Consider the following 21,429-nt stretch of genomic DNA (forward strand, 5'->3'; position numbering starts at 1 on the left):
AATCTTGACACATGTCATCCAGAGGGTTTAAATATGCAGCGTGAATTAATGTTCTATTACTAATGCTGCACTTTTCTTATTCACATGTATGTTTTTTTTTTTAATTTTACCTGCATATTTGTAATATTTGTGCTGTTTTTAATCGTGGGTGTTTCTAATCAATTAATTATTCACATGTGATCACATCACTTAATATGTATTGGTGGACTCTGTGTATATAAACAATTAAATTCACATTGTATATAGCTTTGATAAAGAACGCAGGATTGAAACGCGTAGCTATGCCCCCTATCCCCATGGAAATCCTTTTTATTCAATAAAGTATTTTTTTTGCAATCTAAGAAGCTGGAACAAATTTTTTTTTTCCAGTGCTGCAAGTGGTCCGCCGGGTTCCGTGCTTCAGGACGCCAAGGAGTGTGGGTGAGCTGGTTTCTTTCTATTTGCTTCTACAGCAGTGACATTAGTGATTGCTGATGTCACTGATGTAGAAGTGACCTGGATCGCTGAGGGACAATCGTTGGTGTAATCGTGGACTGCGTCGTTGAAGGCGGACAGGTGACGGATATGGTTGTTTGTTTTTTTACAGAAGATCGATGGCTTTGCGGGCAGAGTACAATAAAAAATGTTTTTAAAACCATGTTTTTTTTATTTCATTAAAATACTTTATTCTGGCCGTGTCTTTTATTGAAAAGGTGGCGATAACTTTACTACGCAGTTAGTAATGGAGGGCGTCTTATAGACACCCTCCATTACTAACCTGGGCTTCACGTCAGCCGCCAATACAAGGCTGACGTGAACCCCAACCCCATTCGCCACCACTACAGGGCAGTGGGAAGAGCAGACGCTAATCGCCAGATTTGGCGCATCTTATGGATGCACCATTTCTGGGACTGCTGAGGGGTGATAATAATAGCCGCGGAGGGGGCTAGTATTCATGGCCCCTTCCATGGCTATTAATATCAGCCTGCAGCTGTCTGTTTAGTCTTTGCTGGTTAGATTTTATAGGGGGACCCCACATCAATTTTTTTCTGGGGTCCACCTGTAATCTAGCCAGTAAAGGATAAACAAACTGCTGTGGGCTGATATTAATAGCCAGGGAACATTTTTAGCGTGCATGCCCTACTCAGAGCTCTACTGTTACTACAGGTAATTTATTGCTATTTTATGGGTATCCATAGATAACAGATTGATAGAGTGCTGCACTTAACTTAGGTCCAGATTTTCTGGCTGTACCATTTTCATATGACTTTGAGAGATATTTAATCCTATATTGGGTACTGTTTGCACTTTACTCCATTCAGTCTGTGGATCTCATAGTAGTTATCACTGAATTACCTGTAGTAACAGGAGAGCTCTGAGTAGGGCATGCACGCGTCCCTATTGGTATCTTGTTTATTTATGCCACTTGAGCTATTATCTATAAATATATGTATTTTTTCTATTAGACATACATATAGTTGAACTTTGACCTCTGGAGTCACAATTATTTATAGGGCATTGCTATAGGTTGTCCCTTACCTTGCTTTTTGTATTTTAATATTGTTATTTAATAAACAGTAATTTTAATATTAATTGTAGTGGTCATGGTTTTGATTACCCCACCATGCCTTTTGGTTTTGAGGTGTCATTTTTTGATCTGATGGTTTGGTTATGACTATATTTATTTTGGATCCATTGATTTATATACTTGGCTAAAAATAGCAGCTCACAGCTGCCCCGGAAATTACATGAATGGGAATGCTAATGAGATTGGGCAAATGGGATTTTGTTTGGTGATGACAAGGTGTCAATCAGACCCTTTCATCACCAAACCTAATTAAAGTAAAGTAAAGAGTTAAATAAACACACAGACACGGAGTAAACACTTTATTCGAAATACAACAGACACATTCTTTAATCATTTAAATTAACCAATATACTCACCCCAGTTCTGATGGTAATCCAGGGGTTTAAGCAATGTCCCACCAAATAACTATTTAGCTCCAAAAAGCATTCATTGATGTACAAAAACCGCATCTAAAAAGGCGTCAAAACTGTGCAGTTTTTCCTGCCAAGGAGATGCAGAAACACTCAGGAAATTTCTGCTTCAAATCCTGAACGTGCGCACATAGCCTCAGGATTTAGAAATTCTGAAGTGGTTTAAAAGAAGTATCCTATTCATTCCCCGGGGAGCGTCCTCTAATCATGGGGTAAAATAAGACGCCGGCGGAGCAGCCCCACAAAAAAAGACAGCAGCAGAGGAGCCCCGCAAAAAAAGACGGCGGCAGAGCAGCCCCGCAAAAAAAGATGGCGGCAGAGGAGCCTCACAAAAAAACGCGGGCAGAGGAGCCCCACAAAGAAAGACGCCGGCAGAGGAGCCCTACAAAAAAAAGATGCCGGCGGAGGAGCCCCGTGAAAAAAGACGCCGGCAGAGTAGCCCTGCAAAAAAAGACACAGGTGGAGGAGCCCCGCAATAAAAGATACCGGCAGGGGAGTCCCGTAAAAAAAAAGACGCTGGCAGGGGAACACGCAATAAAAGATGGCGGCGGAGGAGTCCCACAAAAAAAAGACGCTGGCAGGGGAACGTGCAAAAAAAGCTGCCGGTGGAGGTGCCATGCAAAAAACGCCAGGGAAGCCGCTTCAGGAAAAAGACCACTGGTGTTTTTTTCAAGCTGCTTCGCCTTTAAAAACTTGGGTAACCAAAACATTGAATGCACATACCATAAAGGAGGATAAGGGAATGGGGTTGGTGGTTGGCATTTTATGGGGGCACTGACTAATGAGACCTGTAGTGTTGGCATGTAGCCACACATCTACTTGGCAGGAAGAACCGTCTCACTGATAGCAGTGTGCGCAGCCGAGACCCCTGAGCGCCCCCTCCTCTCCTCTCATGAACACAAACCACAAGCGGGGGCGCGCTCAGTGACAACATGGCGGCGCCGTGAGGTCCTAGCGACACGGGGAGCTACAGACCAGGCGACGGAGCACATACGGATGGACGTGTGGATGGAGACGGAAACGGTGACTGTGAGAGAAGGCGGCAGCTGAGGACTCACTCAATGCTCGCAGGGGAAGCAGCACATTACCGGGGCAGGCAGCAGCGCGGTGTGTACTGAGGTGAGCGCTCACGGTACATCCCACAGCGGCCTCCAGTGCACGGCCGGACACACCGTACAGTACCGGCCACGGCGGGGTGACAGCCACCATTGTCCTGCATGTGAGGTGGAATGCGCCGACCACAACGGCCGCCAGTGTTTATACAGGAGCCACGTGACTGTCCTGTACACAAACACAGGGGACCCCTGAGATCCAGTGACTTAAACCCCACCGTGACAATGGGAGTCGTAGTCTGATCCGCAGCTGTGTGCACTGAGCCATTCATCATGTGTGCATGTTTCCGCAGTCACTTGCCCGGGGACATGGTGAGGGTGACCTAGTAGTGTCACTTGTGTGTCTGTCATGGAGGCTCAGTGACAGACAGCATTCACTGCTGTGGGGACCCCTCACTATGTCAGGAGACCAGGGCGGCATGTGTCCCAAGCTTACCACTGCCATGGCTACCTAGCGTGTTTCGCTATATGAAGATGATTCTATATAGCCGAGATTTTAGAGACACACTTGGTAATTTGCTGGGGTCCTCAACATGGCGTATAAAGTCGTTCAGGAAAAGTTACTCGCATAAGGCCTGGTTCACACCAGTGTATGTCACGGTCCATATACAGACCGCATTGCTTGTCCTCACTGCCGGTCATCTGACCCGATCTTACCGCCTCATGCGTGTCTGTGAGGCTATAAACAGGTCAGGATACGTGCGGTCTGTATACGGACCATGGAATACACTTGTGTGAACTCGGCCTGAGTGTTACTGGAGACCACTGGCCGTTTCCCAACACACAAGCGTATTTGTAAAAATCTCCGTTTTCTGTAAATAGTTTTTTTTTCCAGTATAATTCACCCTTCTCTTTGAGGCTGGGGCTACACAGCGACTTTGGCCATGACACAGGTGAAAGACCACTATGTAATAATATAAGTGAGTGTGGTCACAGTGCGACCTCTAGAGCGCTGCGACAACCACGGGGTAATGAGAGACCGGCAGGATTTATCTTCTACTTGCTTGTCACGGTGCGACCTAATTCACTTGTATTGTTTTGCGATGAAGCTGCGACACACAGTGATTTGTAATTGTGCATCTGTGTCACGGCCAAGGTTGCCATGTTCCCCCAGTCTACAGCTATGTTCACACAGAGTTTTTTGAGGCGTTCAAAAACGACCATTTTTTTTAAGCACATACCGCTTCAACAGTAACTGTCATTTTAATTTGTTTCCCAGAAATTGATAATACACGTGAAAAGAAGAAACTTTGTAATACGTCGGGACTGGTAATTCATTCTCAAAATTCTCAATTCACAGGTAAAATCTGTCTTCAGTGAATACAAACTTTCCCAGTGCTAAGATAGATGACAGTTGGTGCTCATAAAGTTCTATGGAGAACAGTAAGTGTCATTTCAGTAGAATGTCTGTGTCTGCCTCTAACTCTTCTTCTCTCCATAGACTTTTATAAGCACCAACTGTCATCTCTCACCTCAGTAATGTAAAGGTCTGCCCTCACTAAATACTAATTTTACAGATTTTCTTCATGAATTGAACTTGAAAGATCAGTCCAGGAGAAGCAGATTTCTAGGCTAAGATATATTACAAAATTACTTATTTTCATGTGTAATATGGATTTATGAAATACAAATTAAATTAATGCTTGCTCTGTCAGGAAACATTCCTTTATTTTTCTTAATTTTTTTAAACAGTTTTACAGATTTTTTTGTGATTTTTTTTTTTTCTTTTTTAAATTAATTAATTTATTTTTTATTTTTTTGCAACCTTTAGTCATATTTACAGCATATTCCAGGAGGAATCCACCTCACAGAAATGATGACGTGCACTTTTTTTTTTTTCATCTGGGGTTTTTCAAAATTTGAAAAGGAAAAATGCTAAAATATGAACAGCAAAGTGGGTTAACATAAAAATGAATTGGTAGAGTCTTTTAAGTATTTTTTGAGAGTTTTTTAAGGAAATTTTTGGAGTTGATCTGGTCAAAAAACCTCCTCAAAACTCATGTCTCAGTATAGCCTAAGGCCTCCTTCACACATCCGTATAAAACCAGTTCCAAAAAACAGTACTAATGTCATCAGTGTGTCACCAGTGTGCTATCCGTGTTTTTCCGGTATAGATAAAGAAAGAATGAAATTACAAAGCTTCTCCTATACTTTGCAATGTTAAACATGGACTGCACACAGATGACACAGAGATGCCATACATGTGCTGTACGTGTTTTTCACGGACTCATAGACTTGTATTGGTCCTTGTCTGTTTTTTTTCCAGCACCACAAATGACTCCGTGTGGTTCACATGGTCTGTGCGAAAACACGGACATGTGAAGATCACCATAGGTTACAATGGGTACGTGTGATATACCGGTACTTGAAAAAAGCATATGCCACTTGTGATGGAGGCCTATATCTGGGCTCTTACAGGCATATTTCCAACCTGAACCTACAGCTGCATAGACACACATGAAGCTGTGAGTTCGGATCGGGAGCCCCGTGGTCATTCTAGGCGTTGCCATCCGTATATGGCCCATGAATTACACCCATGCAAACCTGGCCTAACAGTCACATTCGTTTGCTAGACATCTTTTGCTTCTTAAAAGGAAGGGGTAATCCAGTGCCTCTCACTTCCGCATTGGGAAACTGGAGGCACTACTGACATAGCGCCATCAGTCACTTGCTAGGTGTCAGCAGGTATCTTATTAATAGGACAGGTGCACGAGACCCAGCTATTGATTGAAGGAGCAGGCCCGGTGCTGCTCTGAGCTCAGTGAATGACAGAACACTGCTCGCTGAGCGCAGCTCCGGGGCCTGCTTGCTGCAGGAGTCCTTCCCCTTGGATTATGGCGGGGGACACTTAGGACAGGTGAGTATAAGGTTTTCTTATTTCATTCTTATTTTTACAGTTGGACACTGTGTGAGCAGACTACTACTCTCATCATTGTCCCTGGTGGTGCTGATCGCAGCGCCAGCAGGGAACAATGATGAGGGTAGCGTTCAGCACCCGGCGCTTGGGAACAGCGCAAACTGTACTGCTGATTCCTAGGTGCCGGTACTTGTGCTCCTGATGCGACACACGGTTGCCACACAGGAGCACATGGACATGGATATCTCTGGTACTGTTTTCTCCAGTACTAGTTTCTCCAGTACCAGAAATATCTGGACACGTGAAAGAGCTCTGACTGTCATGAAAGGTGAGCTACAAGAAGTGTTTGTAATGACACAGACCTCTGCTCCTCACCCCCACCTATAATCACTGTAGATGTTGGTAGTAGGAGCACGGCTGTGTCATTACATGTCTTACACAGAAAAAGCCACGTCTGATCCTTTCTGTGGGCATTTTTTTTGCTCCTGCTTCACGCTTCCTACTTATGATTGGTCAATGTCGTGCAGGGGAAAAAGTACATGACCCAGAGAAGACTCTGTGCTCACGCCCCCTTTGTCTTAGTGGAAATTAGAACCTCCACTTTGCAAGCTAATGTCTCTGCAAAAGGGATGAGAAATTTAAAAAAAATATATATAAACAACCCTTCTTTCAGCTCTGCAGTCACTATTCCATACTCAGACTAGTAAAAGGTCCAATTTAAGTGAATATTTCCCCTTCCCATGCTGTTGTGACTTTCAGAATGAAACATTTTCATTTACACAAGCACAAATTATCTATAGTTTTTCAAGTTGCATTTCCAGTTTATCTTGCTAGTTCAGAATGATAAACAATGCAAATTAGTTTTATAGAACTGGATTCTTTGTATACTCCATATAGTCTCTGGATGAACATGACCAGACTCACATTTTCATTGACCTCTTGGGTGTTACCTGGCTGAGGGTTAGAAATGTACAATAAGGCGACGTTCTCATGGGCTGCTGAGTTTATCGGATTAGATAAACTTTGGAAAGTTGACTGGTGCAGGAGCTGGAGGCATTTACACGCACTAGTCTGATCAGTAAATCGGGCCAAACTAGATCATGCCGTGATTTTTCTAGAAGAGGTCCATGTGGAAAATTGACCCATGTGCACTAGCGCATAAGCTAACATTGGGTCCGTGTGTGTTCCAATTGAGAACAATCAATCTTTGGTTTGTTCTCCACACGGACTGCGAAAATACATTTGGCCGATTGTGAAACAATCATGCAGCATTTGGCCATCTAGATGTGCGGAATTGTGTTCACATGTGCCCAGATGCCTCATGTAGCGTCATCCTGGCTGAAGTTTATAAAAATGAAGATTGGGTAGTTTTCACACATCTGTGTTTATCGAGTGAAGCACCAACTGGACTCTTTACATAAGAGTCTCATAGGCAATACAACAAAATCGTTCAGCAATTGGCCATTACATTGAACAGAGTTTGGCTGTGTGCCCACGATGCGTTTTTTAAGCGTTTCCGCAGCGGCAAAAACACTGCAGAAACGCTTAAACATATGGTAGAAGGCCTGCCATGTTTCCCAATGATAATCCGCATGTGCTGTGCACATGCTGCGGAAGTTTCCACTGCGGAAAAAAACTACCAATTATTTTGCAGAAGCTCTGCGTTTTCGCCGCCATTGACTTGCATTGGAACGCATGGATTCCGCATCACTGTATATGTAGATGCGCATTCCATGCGTTCCAATGTGCGCATGGTACCCGGGTGTGGAGGAGAGGAGACTTTCCACCAGACCGGGGTACCATAGAACCTGTGAAAAAAAGAATAAAATAAAAAATAAATATTATATTTACCTTCTGACGGCCCCCGCTGCGCTTGTCCTCCCATGCCGGCAGATCGCGGTGGACTGAAGGACCTGCGCTGACTTCATAGTCATGTGACGGCAGGTCCTTCAGTGTAGTGTACCGCGAACTGCCGGCAGCCAGGACAGAGCGAAGCAAGACTGCGGGGGCCATCAGAAGGTAAGTATAGATTTATTTTTTTATTTTTAACCCTTCTTTGGGGTCACACTATATAAATCCATGCTGTTTGCATGGATTTATATAGTGTGACCAGGTTGACAAGCACTTTCCAAGTAATGCTAAAATCGTTTGGAAAGCGCTTGTCAACCCGCATGCGGAAATGCAAGTGAATAACGCTTCACTTCCGCATGTCCCTGGCAGGAAAACGCATGTACAATCCACATGTACAATCCGCATGCGTTTTTTCTGCCAGGGAGATGCAGAAATTCTCAGGAAAAAATCCGGAGCATTTCTGCATCGTGGGCACATAGCCTTTCAGTTGCACTGTCTCGCCCCTCCCTTATGGGCAAAAGTATGTTAGCGCCATCCTAATAATTGGATTCAGGTGTTTCAACTGCACCCATTACAAACAGGTGCATGTAATCCAGCGCACAAGCATGCCGTCTCCGTGCACAACAATTAGTAGTGTGGATAGCACTGAAGAGCTTTCACTTTAACACTAATGTGTCATTACTTTTGACCCTGCATATTGATGACACTGGTAGGTAGAAGTGTAAAAATTGTAAAATATACCTTAGAGCATATATGTCAAACTCTGGCCCGCAGGGTGGTTATATTTGGCCTGCGACACCAGAACCACCACCCTTATGTGGGGCGATTATTCAGTATGGAGGACTTTGTGGGGCCCATTATTCTGTATGGAGGACTTTGTGGGGCCCATTATTCTGTATGGAGGACTTTGTGGAGCCCATTATTCTGTATGGAGGACTTTGTGGAGCCCATTATTCTGTATGGAAGACTTTGTGGAGCCCATTATTCTGTATGGAAGACTTTGTGGGGCCCATTATTCTGTATGGAAGACTTTGTGGGGCCCATTATTCTGTATGGAGGACTTTGTGGGGCCCATTATTCTGTATGGAAGACTTTGTGGAGCCCATTATTCTGTATACTGGTTGGCCCGCGACTTTGTCCAAGTTTTTCATTTTGGCCCTCTGTGTGTTTGCGTTTGACATCCGTGCCTTAGAGTAACTAAACTTTGAATATTATTTTTTTTATTTGGCAGGCACTTTAAATATCTGCAAATTTGTGGGTATCTGGGTCCGAGACCGCCATCGATTCCTCAATAGACTCCCGAACAGTGCGCAGCTCAGTAGACAGGAGCCACACACAATGGGCCCAATTCAGCTAAGCTTTCACACCAGAATTCTTGCGTAAAAACTTTGAAAAGTCTCAAAATTTGGGCGCAACTCAGAGATGCGCCAAAATGTTGCAACTTTTAGCGTTTTTATGCCAGCTTCTCCCAGCTTTACCAAAATTGAGCGGGACGGGGGCGTGGCAGGGTGTGACACCGTAGCTCCTCTAATTCATGTCAAGCTGTGGAATTCCATACTTGTACCCTAGTACCCGACTGGAGTGAGACCTCTGGCGTAGCGCACAGAGGCACACGCCACTACTCAAGATTCATGAAGAGGTGTGCACCTTTTCATGAACTGGGAGTGTCTGATTCCAGCACAGCCGCTCATCAAGACCAGCGTGAACAATGCCGTTCTTGATGAATCGAGCCAATTGAGTGGGATACAAATTCAGTGGAAATCATAGGCTTCGCAGCTTGTGCTTTATATTAAACCCATACTCCAGTCTGTGTGTGTGCTCAAGCAGGAGTTATGCAACGTTTGTGGGTCTATTGAGTGATCGGTGGGGTCTCAGGACCTTGTCCCCACCAATCTACAGTTATTTAAAGTGCCTTCCAAATATAGAAAAATATATTAGCTACTCTCTCTGTGATCAGATTACAGGGTTAAAAGTAATCACAAAAATGAAGTTTGCTTCTGGTTGCCGTTCCCGCACGTTCTCCAAGGGCGGTCCCTAATGCTGAAGTGCTCTCAGCTATCTGCGTATTAAAGTATACCTACCACATTTATCGTTTTAAATGTATTATGCCCCCTTTTACGTGCCACTGATCAGTACAGGGCTGAGTCCTGACACCCCCACCTATCACTCAAAAAACAGGTCTAAAGTGCACTACCCAGAAGGCTGAAGTATTCACCTCCTGAATGTAGCTCACACAAAACAGCATATTAGCTTAATGGAAAGTCTGTGAGCTCATGCACAGAGCTGTGTATGGACCCACAGGCTTTGTAATGAACCCATAGGCTGCTCTCTGTGTGAGATACATCCTTCTGAGCAGCACACTAGAGCTGTTTTTTGAGTGGCAGGGTCAGGGCCCAGACTCCCACAGATCAGCAGCACGTGTAAGGTGGCTTAAAGTATGAAATATCTTAAAAAAAAAAAAATGAAATACTACTTAAACCCTTTCTCGGCACTGGACGTATTGGTATTTACAGTGTCGAGTTCCCATGCATGATGCGGACTCGGGAGCTAAATCTGCTTAATAACGGGCAGATGCTGGCTGTCTTACACAACCTCCATTTGCCGCTGTTTACACCTTAAATTCCGCTGTCAATCACTGACAGCAATATTTAAGAATGTGATCAAGAGGGGTTCTGTTTCTCGCGCTTATTGGCCCCTGCCGACACCGTGAACACACATTGCCTATTGCTTATCATGACAGCTGAGTGTCCGCTGGAGGCCCCTGAGCATGCCTTCGGCTGGGTTTCGTAGGTGGCTGTGATTTCCTTTATATACTGCAATACTATCACACAATTGCAGATTAAAGTTCCCAAAGGAGACAAAAAAAAATAATAATAAAAAAAGTTTGTAAACGTATTAAAAAAAAAAAATTCAAATCGCCCCTTTTCCTCTCACTATAAATAATAAGCACATTTGGTCCTGCTGCTTTTAAAGAAGTCCAATCTGTTAAAATTAATCCATACGGTAAAAGCCGTAAAGATATATTGAAATGCCAGAATTGTGCTTTTATTGGTGAAAAACATGTCAAATCTACCCTAAAATGGTATATTTCTTCACTACTTTTAATAGCTTTTCCTACTTTTAAAATATATATACAGAATAGACCAGCTGTGTATCCACCAGACTTCTGCACAACACAACTGATGGTCCCAACCCCATTTATAAGGCAAGAAATCCCACTTAAACCTGACAGGGCACACCTGTGAAGTGAAAACCATTTCCGTTGACTACCACTTGAAGCTCATCAAGAGACTGCCAAGAGTGTGCAAAGCAGTCATCAAAGCAAAAGGTGGCTACTTTGAAGAACCTAGAATATAAGACATATTTTCAGTTGTTTCACACTTTTTTGTTAAGTATATAATTCCACATGTGTTAATTCATAGTTTTGATGCCTTCAGTGTGAATGTACAATTTTCATAGTCATGAAAATACAGAAAAATCTTTAAATGAGAAGGTGTGTCCAAACTTTTAGTCTGTATGTATATATATATATATATATGTGTATGTGTATATATATATATATATATACATATATTTATGTACTAGATGGTGGCCCAATTCAAACGCATCGGGTATTCTAGAGTATGTATGCGGTAGACCGGGCGCAGTCAGCAGAGCGGTGTTTAAATTTGGCGCCAAAATTGCTGATTGGTCGCGGCCGGCGGGAGCGGCGCTGCCCGTGCGGGTACTTCCGCTGCGAGCAGCCGGGAGATGAGCGGCTGCGAGCAGCAGAAGCATCCCGACCGGCGGTGCCGCACCCCGGTCCTCCCTTCACGCACTAGCCGTTGATCTCCCGACGGTAGCCGCATGGAGGTAAGCGGCGCCGCCGGTTGGGGTAGTTCTGCATCGCCGCTGACCTCTGTTCGGCAGATGAGCCGCTAACGGCCGCCATCTTTTTCTGAAATTCCGCGTCGCTGATTGGCCGCGGCCGGACCAATCAGCGACGAGGGATTTCCTGGACAGAAAGACAGACAGACGGGATAAGACAATTATATATATTAGATGTACATATGTACAGTTGTGCTCAAAAGTTTACATACCCCGGAAGAATTTTCCCTTTCTTGGCCTTGTTTCAGAGAATATTAATGATAACAAAAAAACTTTTTCTCCACTCATGGTTATTGGTTGGGTGAAGCCATTTATTGTCAAACTACTGTGTTTTCTCTTTTTAAATCTTAATGACAACCAAAAACATCCAAATGACCCTGATCAAAAGTTCACATATCTCAGTTCTTAATACCTTATATTGCCCCATCTAACATAAATGACAGCTTGAAGTCTTTTGTGGTAGTTGTGGATGAGGTACTTTATTTTCTCAGATGGTAAAGCTGCCCATTCTTCTTGGCAAAAAGCCTCCAGTTCCTGTAACTTCCTGGGCTGTCCAGCATGAACTGCGCGCTTGAGATCTCCCCAGAGTGGCTCAATGATATTGAGGTTAGGAGTCTGAGATGGCCACTCCAGAACCTTCACTTTGTTCTGCTGTAGCCAATGACAGGTCGACTTGGCCTTGTGTTTTGGATCGTTGTCATGTTAGAACGTCCAATTACGTCCCATGCGCTGCTTCCGGGCTGATGAGTACAAATTTGCCTCCAGTATTTGCTGATAATGTGCTGCATTCATCTTTCCTTCAATTTTTACCAAGTTTCCTGTGCCTTTGTAGCTCACACATCCCCCAAAACATCAGCAATCCACCTCTGTGCTTTACTGTAGGAATGGTGTTCCTTTCATCATAGGCCTTGTTGACCTCTCTCCAAATGTAATGTTTATGGTTGTGTCCAAAAAGTTAAATTTTGGTCTCATCACTCCAAATTACCTTGTTCCAGATGTTTTGAGGCTTGTCTCTGTGCTGTTTGGCATATTGTAGGTGAGATACTTTGTGGCATTTGCGCAGTAATAGCTTTCTTCTGGCGACTTGACCATGCAGCCCATTTTTCTTCAAGTGCCTCCTTATTGTGCATCTTGAAACAGCCACACTGCTAGTTTTCAGAGAGTCCTGAATTTCAGCTGATGTTATTTGTGGGATTTCTTTGCATCCCGAACAATTTTCCTGGCGGTTGTGGCCGAAATTTTTGTTGTTCTACCTGACCGTGGTTTGTTTTTTACAGAGCTCCTGATTTTTCATATGTTAATCACAGTTTGAACGCTGCTGACTGGCATTATCAATCTCTTGGATATTTTTTTGTATCTCTTTCCTGTGTTATACAGTTCAACTACCTTTTCCCGTTGACAATTCTTTTGCTTTCCCATGACTCACAATCCAGAAACGTCAGTGGCTGGATGAAAGATGCAAGAGTCTGTCTGGATCCCAGAAACTCAGCTTTATGTGCACACACACTGATTACGAGCAAACAGGTCCCAGGTGAGGATGTTACCTTTAGTAGCCATTAAAACTCATTTGTGTCAAATTCTGTGCATGTTATCAGGCCAAAATCACCAGGGTATGTGAACTTTGATCAGGGTCATTTGGATGTTTTTGGTTGTCATTAAGACTTAAAAAGAGAAAACACAGTAGTTTGACAATAAATGGCTTCACCCAACCAATAACCATGAGTGGAGAAAAAGTTTTCTTGTTATCATTCATATTCTCTGAAACAAGGCCAAGAAAGCAAAAATTCTGCCGGGGTATGTAAACTTTTGAGCACAATTGTATAAATAAATATATATATACATATAGAAAAAAAGAGAGAAAAGCAGCACAAGCGAACAAAATATAAATGGCTGGGTGCCCGTCCTCCAGGTAGATACCAAACCTTCTTGTATATAGAAAAAATAGTAGAGACAGCACTCCAAAATAGATCACGCTTGAAAGGCTATATTTAGCTGAAACGTCCCCACAGCTCTTGTTGAGCTAATAAATCCTCTATTTTGGAGTGCTGTCTCTACTATTTATATATATATATATATATATATATAACAATATAAGTTTAGCATTACGGTAATTGTACTAACCTGAAGAATCCTATTGCTAGGTCACTTTTACAGCACAATGAACGCCGTAAATACAAAAAAAAAAATTAATGGCTAATGGCAGAAATTAGGATTTTTTTTTGGGTGGGGGGGCAGTTTCATCGCACTTGGAATTTAGTCCTGTTTACAATTACATTCTATGTTAAAGCGAATGGTGTAATTCCAAACTACAGGTCTTCCTGCACAAAACAAACCCTCATATGGCAATGTCAGCAGTGAAACAATTATAACTTTTGGATGAAGGGGAAGAAAAAATGAAAGTGCATAAACAAAAGAAGCGATTCAGGGCTCCACGATCCCTTTCCTCTTCTCTTGAGTGACAGCTGTGGCATGCTCCTGGTTGAATGCTACAGCTGTCACTCAAGAGGGAAAGGGTTGTGGAAATGAGAGCACTTCACCATTAGGGTCTTTCCTTGGAGCACTTCCGTAGCGAACTTCACTTTCTGATTACTGCGCTTAATGAAACAGCACCGTGAAGTATGTTTAATCATTTGTGTGCCTCTCCGATCTTTCATCATCAGCAGTTTTGCAATGTCAAAACTGATGACAGACTCCGTTTAAATATTGCACTGTCAGAGGATGCCACTGTTGTCACAACTCATTTCCAGTTAGATATCTGTTTGTGAAATGCTGTTGATCAGCATAAGAAGAGAAAAAATATAAAGAAAAAGGCTTAAAGCAGCACTCCAGCAATTTTTCTGTACTGTGTGACTTAGGGTATTATTAAAGGGAATCTGTCAGTCCTAAATGACAATGTAAACCAAGCACATAGCCTTGTAGGTGATATACCGCCCATAAATAGCTTACCTTTAGGGCTTGTGCACATGACCGTATGGGTCTGAGTGCGATCTGATAAAACATCTGATCGCACCTGTAATGTTATTCTATGGGGCACGTAAATATCCGATTTCTTTTCCTCAGATAGAGGTCGGAGGTGACTATAAGTGTTATTATTTTACTGCGGGCAAACGTAGGATTCAGAAGGGGTTGTCCGAGTAGTGGACAACCCCTTTTAGAGCTCCATACACATCTACACATCAAACTAACGTCAGCTGTACTCAGCGATATCAACATGTTCTGCAGACAGCTTAAGGTGTATGGATGGCCCCCCCCATAGATGATCTCAGGGGAGATAGAGATGTAGCATGTCTGATTTCGGACTGCCGATCCTTTTGATCTTTAACCCCATAATGATTGCCAATACACCTTTTAACGGCGGTCATTAAGGGGCCTTATACCTCAGCACCGCTTTTTAACGGTGCTGAGGAATAAGCAAATAGCGCCCCCTCACGGGCGTAAATCCCGCAGTTGGCAGCTGACACCCTGCAGTATTGGCCCCAGCAAGTTTTGAAACCGATCGGGGCTGATTAACCCCCATAAATACCGCTATCAATCACACGGTGTCTAAGTGGTTAAAAGACCTTTTTGGCAAGATCGACCCTCCTCGATCATAATCACTGGTGCCCATCATTGCAATGGTACTATGAGGTTGTCTGATGAACCCAGGGAATGGTGGTCTGCAGCATCCTTCTATAAGCCGGGTCTCACAGGTTCTGTCAATGAGAGCCTGACAGGTCTCATTCACTGCAATGCATGAGACCAGTGATCAAAGTAAAAAATATACATGTCCCACCTTGGGACTTGGTGAAAAAGTAATAAAAAGTTGCATGAAATATGTAATAAAATAAAAAAAAGCGTGCAAAAATCATGAAAAGCAGTTTAGCCACCAAAAATGTAGCCCTTGTGATAAAACAAAAAAAAAATACATATAATTGGTATTGCGGCGTCCGGAACAACTCAATCTATAAAACTGTCATGTTATTTACACATGCTATTTAACAAATAGGCAATCCCTGCATGTGTTGCATCTGTCTATCGCCGCAAAACATGCCGCAGGATACTAGCAGATCACGCCGAAGATACTCGGATAACATCTTATCTGAGCACGCTCTCTCATCATTAGCATGTACATAAAGTGTTGCACAGATTTATCTCAACTTACTGCTTAGATTCTTAGATCAGGACTAGGACAGACATTTATAGGACATTTCATAACTTTCCAAAATTATTATGCAAAAATTTACAGCACATCCAGCATTGAACTACTGTACCCAATTTATTATGTATTTTAGGAATCGGAGTTGGTCCATTTAATGCCGACTCCACTAAAATGTATACCGACTCCACAACCCTGATACTGACACACAAAAAAGTTAATAAAATGCGATCAAAAAGTCATAGGTATAAAAAAAAATTGTATAAAAGAAAACTCCAAACCGTCCTGCAAAAAACAAGCCCTAATATGGCTCATTTGGCAAAAAAGTAAAAAAGTTACAGCTCTCAGAATATGGTGATGCAAAAACACATTTTTTTTGTAAAATATTGATTTTAGTCTGTAAAAGTAGCAAAGCATAAAAAAACTATATAAATCTGGTATGCCTGTAATATTAATGACCTTAAGGAACAAATCTGTCTTAAATAAAAAGTAAAACAATAACTAAACTGCAGGGCTGTGGAGTCTGTAAGCCAAACCTCCGACTCCTCAATTTCCATGACACCGACTCCCTCATACATGGCTCATTTTTAAGTGATAAATGTACTGTAGCACAGATTCATCTCAGCTAAAAGTCTAGACCCTTAGATCAGGAATAGGACAGACATTTATAGGACATTTCATAACTTTCCCAAATTCTTCTGAAAGAAATATCCCCCACAAACTGCATTGAACTACTGTACTCAATTTATTATATATTTTAGGAGTCTGTCCATTTTATACCGACTCCACCAAAATGGGCTCTACAGCCTTGCTAAATTGCTGGTTTTTGTTCATTCTGCATCTGAAAAATCTGATTAAAAAGCGATCAAAAAAGGGTGTGATCCCAACCTTAGGCTGTGTGCCCACGATGCGTTTTTTTAAGCGTTTCCGCAGCGGCAAAAACACTGCAGAAACGCTTAAAAAACACATGGTAGAAGGTCTGCCATGTTTCCCAATGATAATCCGCATGTGCTGCGGAAATTTCCGCTACGGATTATCATTGCGGAAAAAAACGCATGGTAGAAGGGCAGCAATGTTCCCCAATGATAATCCGCATGTGCTATGCACATGCTGCGGAAATTTTCGCTGCGGATTATCATTGCGGAAAAAAACGCAGCACTACCAATTATTTTGCGGAAGCGCTGCTTTTTCGCCGCCATTGACTTGCATTAGACCGCATGGATTATGCATCACTAGATAAACACATTCGGAATGCATGCGTTCTAATGTGCGGATGGTACCCAGATCTAGAGGAGAGGAGACTCTCCTCCGGACTCGGGTACCATAGAAACTGTGAAAAAAAGATTAAATAAAAAAATAGATATGATACTTACCTTCTGACGGCCCCCGCTGCGCTCCTCCTCTCATGCCGGCAAATCGCGATGGACTGAAGGACCTGCGCTGACGTCATAGTCATGTGATGGGTCACGCGATGCTGACGTCGGCAGGTCCTTCAGTGCAGTGTACCGCGATCTGCCAGCAGTCAGCACCGAGTGAAGCAAGACACACGGGGGCCATCGGAAGGTAAGTATAGATTTATTTTTTATTTTTATACATTCTCTCGGGTCACACTATATAAATCCATGCTGTTTGCATGGATTTATATAGTGTGACCACGTTGTCAAGCACTTTCCAAGTGATGCTAAAATTGCTTGGAAAGCGCTTGACACCCGCATGCGGAAATGCAAGTGAAGAACGCTTCACATCCGAAAGTCCCTGGCAGGAAAACGCATGTACAATCCGCATGCGTTTTTTCTGCCAGGGGAGATGCAGAAATACTCAGGAAAAATCCGGAGCATTTCTGCATCGTGGGCACATAACATTCTTTGAACGCTTCCAGTATAAGGCTTTGTACCCCAAAATGTTACCAACAGAAAACCTAATGTATCCCGTACAAAACCAGCCCCCACTGAGGTCAGTCATCTGTCGCTGTAATTATAGGGGGTTCTCACGTTACTGGTAGAACAAGGACTCTGGAAAAGAGACACATCTCCAACACCCCCTCAAATAAAATCCAGTGAATTCTGCGCTCTGAAATCCAGATGCCTCGCTGTGCCTAAACCGCAGTAAGCGGCTACATGTTTGGCATTATTGTAGTGGGGAGAGCCCAATTAACAATTTACGAGGTATGTGTCTCCAGTAGCACAATCTAGGCACACTCTATGGAGGTGCTACACTCTATAGGGGCACAATGTATGGCCAATAAACTGGCATATTTCCTGTTCAGAAAAAAAGTACATTGTGGATGTTACAAAATAGTCACTGCAGCTGTAGATGGATTCATTGAGAGGTGCAATCCATACAATGGGTCACTTTTTGGGGTGTTCCTGCTGTTCTGGCACCTTAAGGGTTCTGCAGATGTTGCCTGCAAGCTTTTCTAGCAAAATCTGTGCACCAAATAGCGCTCCTTCCTTCTTTCTGAGCCCTGACGTGTGGCCAAACAGTAATTTCTGATGACATATGGAGCATCACCAAGTTTGGGAGTCCAGTTTCACCTATTAACCAGGACTGTGGAGTCTTAGTCATGAAGTTGGTATAAAATGGACTGACTCCTAAAATATATAATAAATTGGGTTCAGTAGTTCAATGCAGAATGTTCTGTAAATGTTTTCATAAGAATTTGGGAAAGTTATGAAATGTCCTATAAATGTCTGTCCTATTCCTGGTCTATGGATCTAGGCTTTTAGTGGAGATGAGTCTGTGCTGCACTTTATGTACATGTTCAGTAGTGAGGCAGGGCTGTGGAGCCGGAGACTCCGGAGTCATGGAGTTTGGAGTTGGAGGTTTGGCTTACTGACTCCACTGCCCTACTATTAATCCTTGTGTAACTGACAAATTTGCAGCAAATAAAAAAAAATATATATTTTTTTTACCACTTAAATGCTATATTTCCACGTCCCAATGTTTTAAAAAAAAATCTGTGAGGCACCTGTGGGTTCAAAATACTCCCTACACCCCAAATGAATTCCTTAAACAGTGAACTTTCCAATATGGGGTCACTTGGGGAGGTTTCTGCTGATCAGGCACCTCAGGGGCTCTTCTAATGGAGTTCACAATCTATTCAAATGGAATCTGCGTTCTAAAAGCCAAGTAGCGCTCCTTCCCATCAGATGTGCTCAAACAGTACTGTACAATCACATATGGGGTACTGCATATGTTCAGTAAAAATTTACAAAACAAATGATGGAGTCCATTTTCTCCTATTACCCCTCATGTAAATTATAAATTTGGTGCTAAAACAGTATTTTAGTGGAAAAAATAACATTTTTGTTTTCACATCTAAATGTTATAAAGTTTTGTGAATCACTTGTAGGCAAAAAATGCTCAGTACATAAATAGATGAATTCATTGAGGGGTCTAGTTTCCAAAATGGGGTCACTTGTGTTTTTTTTTTGTTGTTGCTGTTTTGGCATGTAAGCGGGTCTACAAATGCGACATTCACAATCTATTCCAGACAAATTTACGCTCCAAAAATCAAATAGCGCTCTTTCCTTTCTGAGCCTTACTATGTTCTCAAACAGCAGTTTTTGACCACATATCATCGCATTCGGAAGAAATTGCATAACAAATTATGGGGTCCGTTTTCTCCTGTTATCCATTGTGAAAATTACAAATTTGGGCCTAAAACATCATTTTAGTGGAAAAAACTAATTTTCCTTTTCACATCCACATTTTAAAAAGTTCTGTGAAGCACCTACGCTTTCAACCTGCTCAACACATCCTTAGATGAATTCATTGATGGGTCTAGTTTTCAAAATGGCATCACTTGTGGGGGTTTCTGCTGTTTTGGTACCGCTGGAGCTCTGCAAATAAGAGATGGTGTCTGCATCCAAATTTACATTCCAAATACTGAATATCGCTTCTTCCCTTCCGAGCACCGCTGTGTGTCGAAACAGAAATTTTTTACTACATATCTGGTATCGCCGCTCTCAGAAGAAAGTGGTTAACAAACTGTGGGGTCCACTTTTTCATGTTACCTCTGGCAAAAGTGAAACATTTGGGGCTAAAGCAACTTTTTCATGAAAAAAATGAAAATTTTCAATATGATGGCCTAATGTTATCAAATTCTGTGTAATACCTGTGAGTTCAAAATGCTCACTATACCACTGGATAAAATCCTTGAGGGGTGCAATTTCCAGAATGGGGTGACTTGTGGGGGGTTTCTGCTGTTTAGGCACCTTAGGGACCCTGCAAATACGACATGGCGCCCACAATCTATTTCAGCCAAATTTGTGTTCCAAAATTCAAATGGTGCTCCTTCCCTTCCGAGCCCTGCCATTTGTTCAAACAGAGGTTTCTGACCACATGTGGGGTATCTGCCCTCTCAGAAGAAACTGGGTAACAAATTGTGGGGTCCATTATCTCGTGCTATTAATTGTACAGTGAAAAAATTGAGGCTAAAGCAACAGTTTAGTGGAAAAATTACAATTTATTTTTTTTCTCTTCCACTTTGCATTAATTCCTATGTAGCACCTGAAGGGTTAAAAAAAAAATCTGACAGCAGTTTTGAAGGATTTGAGGGGTGTGGTTTTTAATAAAATGGTAAGACTCCAGTGTGCATGTGATGTTTATGAGGCTATGTGCCCACGATGCAGAAATGCTCAGGATTTTTTCCTGAGCATTTCTGCATCTCCCTGGCAGAAAAAAACGCATGCGGATTTTACATGCGGATTGTACATGCGTTTTCCTGCCAGGGACATGCGGAAATGGAGCGGTTACCCACTGACCTTTCCGTATGCGGATAGACAAGCACTTTCCAAGCGATTTTAGCATCACTTGGAAAGTGCTTGACAACTTGGTCACACTATATAAATCCATGCAAACGGCATGGATTTATATAGTGTGACCTGAGAGAATGGTTAAAAATAAAAAAATAAACCCATACTTACCTTCTGATGGCCCCCGAGACTTGCTGCGCTCCTGTGCTGGCTGCCGGAAGATCGCGGTGCGCTGTACTGAAAGACCTGCCGTCCTACGCGATCTGTCGGCAAGCACAGGGAAGGAGTCTGGGGGCCGTCGGAAGGTGAATATAATCTTTATTTTTTATTTTATTCTTTTTTTTACAGCTTTTAATGATACCTGGGTGTGGAGGAGAGTCTCCTGTCCTCCACACCCGGGTACCATCTGCACATTAGAACGCGCCAATTACGCAAGTACAGATGCAGTCTTGCGGAATTGGCGCGTTCTAATGCAAGTCAATGGCGGCGAAAACGCAGCACTTCCGCAAAATAATTGGTAATGCTGCGGATTTTTGAGCGCAGCATAAACGCTGCGGAAAAATCCGCAGCATGGGCATTGAAAGTGCGGAATTGCATTGGAGACCATGGGGGAAGGTTTACCAAGCGTTTACGCAGCGTAAACGCTTGAAAAACGCATCGTGGGCACACAGCCTGACTGTTGCATGCTACAATATCACTGAAAAAACAACAACCAACAAACAACGTAGAATAAAAAGTTGCTCAGCAAGTTGCACGATTTTAAGTTGGAAAGTCCCATTAATTAAATGAGACTTTTTGTTTGTGACAGAAGTTTGTAGCCCTGCCCTACAAGGGTGAGATAATTTGTCTAAATGAACCTTCCTGTGCATGTGT

The 21,429-nt window shown here is 42.8% G+C and overlaps 1 protein-coding gene across 2 annotated transcripts in view; it reads left to right on the top strand.

The window, feature by feature from the left end:
- The first annotated feature begins 2,801 nt into the window (after positions 1-2,801).
- The window catches only part of SCML2 (Scm polycomb group protein like 2), a 102,081-nt gene continuing 83,453 nt past the window's right edge, over positions 2,802-21,429 (top strand). For both annotated transcript variants that reach the window (XM_073665376.1, XM_073665377.1), the window contains exon 1: positions 2,802-3,096. The gene's annotated coding sequence lies outside the window, so the exon portion shown is untranslated. The remainder of the gene's footprint in view (positions 3,097-21,429) is intronic.

Source organism: Phyllobates terribilis, unplaced genomic scaffold (genome assembly GCF_046119375.1).
Source record: "Phyllobates terribilis strain yellow unplaced genomic scaffold, ASM4611937v1 Scaffold_2__4_contigs__length_985480577, whole genome shotgun sequence".
Lineage (NCBI taxonomy): Eukaryota > Metazoa > Chordata > Amphibia > Anura > Dendrobatidae > Phyllobates > Phyllobates terribilis.